Source organism: Dreissena polymorpha, chromosome 4 (genome assembly GCF_020536995.1).
Source record: "Dreissena polymorpha isolate Duluth1 chromosome 4, UMN_Dpol_1.0, whole genome shotgun sequence".
Taxonomy (NCBI): domain Eukaryota; kingdom Metazoa; phylum Mollusca; class Bivalvia; order Myida; family Dreissenidae; genus Dreissena; species Dreissena polymorpha.
The window spans coordinates 4,648,302-4,654,781 of NC_068358.1; the positions used below are offsets into that span (position 1 = coordinate 4,648,302).

Below are 6,480 nucleotides of genomic sequence, written 5' to 3' on the forward strand. Positions count from 1 at the left end.
GCGTTGCGGCACCATGCAGAGGTCGTAAAAGCCGAGAGGACAGATGGTTGTACAGGGGCTATAGCTAATCACGAAAACGAAGTTGAGCGGGTTAATATTATAACAGTGAGAATAGTGCAGCTGAAGACAGCTGAAACAGACAGCAGTGTTAGCGACTTACTGGTTGCAAATGCAAATGACTTGCCCCCACACCTGGAATCATTGTTGGAAGAATCAGTTGTCGGCATACGGAAGAGCAACAATCCGTTATAGTTGGGTTGGTTCCCAAGCGAGGAATTGGAAAGGGATCCGAACTTAATTACCATGTAACATTTCCAAAGGGATTTATTGTTGTTTTACTGTTTAAAGTGACAGTGTTTTTACTTTAAGTTTATCTTGAACGATTACGTTTATTTTTTATATTTAAGCAGCCCTGATTTAATTTGCATGTGAACTTATTAATTTCACAGAACAGAAAACAAACAAAAGACATAGCCGTTTAAAAACATTCCAACCATCAGCTGCAAATTCCACTTTCGTTGTTGTTGTTGTTCTTTCTGTGTTTTAACTTCAATGTCTAAGTTTGTGCGCATTGTAAGCTTCTTATAACGTTTAGTGACTATACCTTTACATCTTCGCTGCATATCTATTTTAATATGCATACATTAGTACATTTTTCGTATGTTATTTGCAGATCACTCACATTTCTGATCTAGTCGCAGCCATCTTGTCGCGTTGTGGTCAAATTTTAATTATTTCTGGCAGCGACTTAACTAAGCATGAAGCATTTTTAGATATGATGAAATCTCTGTATTATTCTCTAGATACAAGAGGTTAATAACGCTATGAATTACATAATTATATTGATGAAATAGTTTCTATTCAGCATGAAATACAGAAAACAAACACCTGCAATGAACTGTTTATCAATTATTTAAATCTGAAGATTCGAATTGAAAGAGACATAGCCCAAAACAATGATTATTGCATAAACTCTATTTATAATGCCCTCTGGCGGGATGCAGAAACTTGGCAAAAGGAGGGCTTGAACAGGAGAAATCGTGTATAAACAAGGCGATTCACGTGCAGTTCAAGCCCTGTTATGTGTTTTTTTCATATCCATAAACTGGTCCACGCGCAGTTACTTCCCTCAGTAATGGCTGGATTCAATAAAGTTTTTATGATCTTTGTTAATAACTCCAGCCTTCGACGACTTCCAAGAATAAATGGGGAACTGAATAAGCATTAGTTTCCTCATGCTTGTAGGGATAAAGGCAATGAATATTTAAATCCACTTTTCAAATTATACCATCTGAACTCTTTTGAAAAAAGCTTCATTTTATTGGCAACCTCAATGAAGTTAAGGTTATTTACTCAACACTTTCAAAAGACTATGCTGTAAGTGTAAGTGTTTATGTACCTTCAACGTTCCTGCTGTATGCTTGAAATACTTCAGTGACAATAAGTTGACAGTATTAATTGTTAGAAAATTTAGTTGGAACGAAATAAGATAGACCTGTTCGAAACTGTCGAAAGAAACATGTATGAAGACAATGACTTATTCTGAAGATATATTTATCCGCCACGACCAGTAAATTCCAAAATATTTCCTCATTTCTTACTTTGCGCGGCTGCATTTCAAATTAGCATTGATCCACTGTTTAAACACATTTTAAATCGAAAACTTACTCGTTATTTCTGTTGATGACCGAGTGAAGCATATGTAAAACGCAACATTTAACTGTATGACGTCATATGAAATGATCGAATTATTTTACCGACGTCGAATGAACAAGACATATTGTTTTAAATGTTATTCAATATTATTTTATTTTTTTTTGGTATGTGTGAATTGTTTATGCAATTATAGCTAAAATACATATTTTCTCTGACATGATCACCTGCGGGCCCTCTAAAAATCCGTTCCGAACGGATTATTCGAGCGCCCGCAGATGATCATGCCTTCAAAAACGTGTATTATCCCTATATACACTTCATATATTTAAACAAAAAATGGAAACACATTAAACTTTCATAAACAAGTCCAGTATACTTTCTACCCACTTTATGCAACTCATCCTTATTCATAACTATTCTGTTGTTTTCCTTGTAAAAATACATCACAAACAACCAAAGAAAAAAAACACATTATAAAGATGTTTAGCTCACCTGATTGCTCAGGTGAGCTTTTGTGACCGGTCTTTGTCCGTCGTCCGTCCGTCCGTCGTCCGTCCGTCCGTTAACATTTGTTCGTAAACACTCAAGAGGGCGCTTTTCTTTTCCGATCTTCATGAAACTTGGTCAGAAGCTTTGTCCCAATGATATCTCGGTCGAGTTCGAAACTGGGTCATACCGGGTCAAAAACTAGGTCACTAGGTAAAAAAAAAGAGAAACCTTGTAAACACTGTATAAGTCACATTTCATGCCCAATCTGTATGAAACTTTGTCACAATGTTTGTCTTAATGATGACTTAATGATATGTTGGTTGAGTTCAAAAGTGGTTCAAGTCCGTTGAAAAACATGGCCGCCAGTGGGCGGGAGAGTTTTCCGTATTTGGATATAGTCTATAATAGAGATACCTTGTAAACACTCTTGAGGCCACATTTTTGTCCGATCTTTTTGGGTCACTAGGTCAAAGGTCAAGGTCACTGTGACCTCTAAAAATATATTTATCTTCTGACAAGCTTTCATTTATTCAAAATTGCACCCGCAGCCGAACGTTGGCACCCCCTATGCGGTGCTCTTGTTTTTTTATTATCTTGCATCGGACCCCTGTTGCAGTTAGCTCTTTATTTTGTCTGTTCAAGAAATTCGCGGATATGTTTTTTTCATTGCTAATATATAGTTCTACCTTTGTTCGAATTCTGAATCCCGACGGCTTTTATTGTAAATACATGTACCTTACTGCTTTCAATGATAATGTACGCCCACTATTGATAATATTTCAATGAAATTACTTTAATTATGAACGTATGCATTACTAAGTAAAATTGTAGACATACACTTTATTTATAATTATTGTAAATTGATAATAATAATAAAATGGAATAAAAAATATTCGGGTTACAACTGCGTTAATAAAAAGAACTTGGCAAACACACTGAAACTGAGTACGTTTAATACGATTTGGTTGCCATCTCTCAATATCCTGGAAATGAAAAACTAAATACATTATATTGCGTAAATATTAACGTATTTTACACTGCTTTCAATAAGACATGTATGTTAACGAAATATTCAACGTTTATGTTTTATTGAATACAGCGTCAATGCCTTGGTTATTCTACTAAGACTATTCTAGTATTGACACATAGCTTGCTGTTAGCATAATATTCATGTTTGATATGGAAACAATATATGTCGCAGTTCTATCAACCCTTTTCTATAATGTTTATACAACTTTAAATGTATTCCGTAATAATGAAATCGTAAGGTCAAATTGCATAATCATCGTTGCTATTTCGGTTTACAACTCATTAATCGGGTAACTTCCGTTTCGATTCAAGGTATAACGATTTGAGCAGATTTATTGGAACACATTATAAAAACACGGTTCGTTTTTAACGTGTTTAAAATCTATTATATTCTAAACTATAATATATCATTCATATGATATTGCAATTAAAAACGTCAGTAGGGTCGAACAATTAAGAGGAGTTTGTTCCTTTCAGAATGACATCTCTGGGTACGTGGGTGCCGTTAAATGATTTCAGATGCCCAAGTAAAGGATGCCCATCAAGGTAATTCTATTTTTTATTTGTTTGTAAGATTTACAGTTTTTAAAGGCCGCACACTGTGGTTACATAAATATCTTGAGATTTACTTATTTTCTTTTGTATGTTAAAGCATGCTCTGTATGTTCTTATTATAACTTGGGCAATGCAGGTGGGTGTTTACAATAATACACTTATATAATGAATTTATGTAAAAATGGCTGTATAGTTGTCAAAGAAAGTCTCTGTGATTGTGCGAAATACTATGTGGGCCGTTATGAAATTAAATATTTACTTTCTAGCAAGACTATTATAGGGTGATATTATACTCATTAAATTTCAAAGATGTTTACTATAAATGTCTTTCGGAATTTTAGCGGAGGCAAATCATGGGTCTGTAAGAAGGACAACACTACAGTTTATATCAATGCCCTCGGAAAAATGGAATGTGAGGACGGCTCACACACTGGTAATGTATATTTTGATTGTATTTCATAATTGTAGGCAATGTAACGTACGTTCCGCAATACATCGAGTCTTAGACTTATTAAACATGACTTCTAAAATACACGTTTGGATATGTTGCATTCATGAATTCAGCTTAAATCATGGTATGTTTAATGCTGTGTGTTTTGCATAATTCTGTATCATATTGCATTAGATTACAATAAATAGCACTTCTCTCTTTACCGTGTTTTTGGGGTATAATTACTTCTTTATTGAAAATGTAGCCATTGTTTAGAATAATAGCTGCGTGCTTTTCAAACAGGAAATATATGCACGTGGGGTTGGAATTGCAGCGAAAGCTATCACCAAGGACAGACCTTTCAAGCGGATTTGGAAGGGTTTACCTTCGCAATGTCCCAAGCCGTTCAACTGATGAACAAAATGGGGGCAACCTGGTGTGCGGCCCTCATGACATAATTAGGGAAACAGTATAGCAAACCATGGTTGGTATACAACAGCAGTTGCTTATATATGAAGTACTTATGAGATCATTCGAAGGTACTATAACAAAACCTGTTCGACATTAAATTAAATGTGTTACAATCTTATCGTTTCAAATAATGTTTAACATCTGTTTTAAACATATTGCAGTTTCTTACTTCGTTGTGCTATTAGCTTATTATTGATTTATTTCAGATCGAAGTTCTACAAACACGTTAATGCAGAGAAACACCAGTGCAACTACTTACAACTACATTTACACATGTGCAACATAATTTACAACATACACTTATCATTTTCACTTGAAGGAAAACAAAATCTTTAATTATTTGTATAAATATTGTCGTCATATATTTTTTATTATATTTTTAAACTGTGAAAAGTTATACGTTAATACTTCGTCTTATCCACTAAACTATTACATTAATAGGATTGATATGGGAAGCCTTCGCAAATGACAGTATTTGTAAGTAGATACCATATTTTTAACGCCATAATTCATTGTTAAATAAATTACATGTATTGTTTGTTGATATAAGATACTTTTTTTCAGATTTCGTTGTCTGCTTTGTTATAGGGATTGCTTTAACCACACTGTATTACTCTTTTCATTCAATTAGGTCTTGTCTTATTCATTCACCAGACTCTAACGTTGTATTTTATGTTCTATTCGCGTGTTATGTTGTATTTGTTTTTCTTATCTGATTTCATCAATTATTGTTCTGTGTGATATGCGTTATTTAGCAGATGCACGTATCATGATAGTTTTAAAATAGCATAATAGGCATTCATTTTTTCATGAAATAGATAAGTTAAAATAGTGAAAATTTCAACTGTTTTTGCGTTTCAATTTATAAACAATGTATATTATCAATCGCTTCACATTCCTTAAACTTATTATGTACTGCTTTGTGTTGTTTTGTATTAGTTACATGAACATAAGTGTAGCCCTTTTTTGAAAAAATATTCCGGGCTAGACATTTATTTTTCAAATGATTTCATTTTCTCTGGCATTTAGTTGTTCAATTACTGTCTCAACGCAAAAAAGTAACTTGACTATACAAATAGTATAATAGGTCTTCTATACGCGCGAGGTCCTACATTAAATTATAATGCTTGTTTACTCTATATTTTATAACGCTCAGAACTTTGTCATTTTATATTTATTCTACATGTATATATCAATAAAGTCTGAAGTGGACAGTGTATAGTTCAAACATATTTCTACACGGTGTATAATTTGATACATTATATACCACTGTATGTGTTAGTGCTTCCCTTGCGTTTTGCTATCCATGCAAAGGTTTCAACACAATGGTTTATTCTTGTCGTAGATGTTAAAATATAACAAGAAATACAGTTATAATATGCTATATGAAAAGACAAGAATTGCTTAACACAAACAATAAAGTACTCACACATCTTGACCGAGATATAAATAAAAAAAGTTTTCAACAATGTCATGGTGATATGCTAAAAAAACATCAACCTGAAACTGACTTGTCTGCATGATATTTTAAATTACTTAAACGTTAAATATATCAAATAAATATAAATATATATATATGTATTCAAACACGTGCACGACAAAACTGAGTAAGAATATTGGATATAATTCAATGGGGTAATCGATGCTTATTTAGTTCGAGCTGTACCCGTAAAGAGACATCTTCGTTGTACTGTATGTTTAAGGCTGTCCGGTAAGCGCAGGGGTTGGTGCTTAAGCTTCTCACCAAGGCGATCCGGATATGTCCCCGCTCGTAGCGCATGTAAGCTTATGTTATGGTTGCCGGACAGATGGGGTTTCCAGCCTTCCCCACAAGAGTACACCAAAAAATA

General features: G+C 33.8%; 1 long non-coding RNA gene across 3 annotated transcripts; it reads left to right on the plus strand.

Annotated features, from left to right (window-relative positions):
* Positions 1–3,432: 3,432 nt before the first annotated feature.
* Positions 3,433–5,839, plus strand: LOC127879377 (uncharacterized). 3 transcript variants are annotated; one of them, XR_008049037.1, is made up of 5 exons: positions 3,433–3,486; positions 3,652–3,720; positions 4,071–4,162; positions 4,463–4,643; positions 4,837–5,839. It is a non-coding gene; the product is annotated as an uncharacterized LOC127879377 (long non-coding RNA). The 3 variants fall into 3 exon arrangements; XR_008049036.1 differs by having other exon boundaries at positions 3,449–3,532; XR_008049035.1 differs by lacking the exon at positions 3,433–3,486 and having other exon boundaries at positions 3,539–3,720.
* Positions 5,840–6,480: the final 641 nt, after the last annotated feature.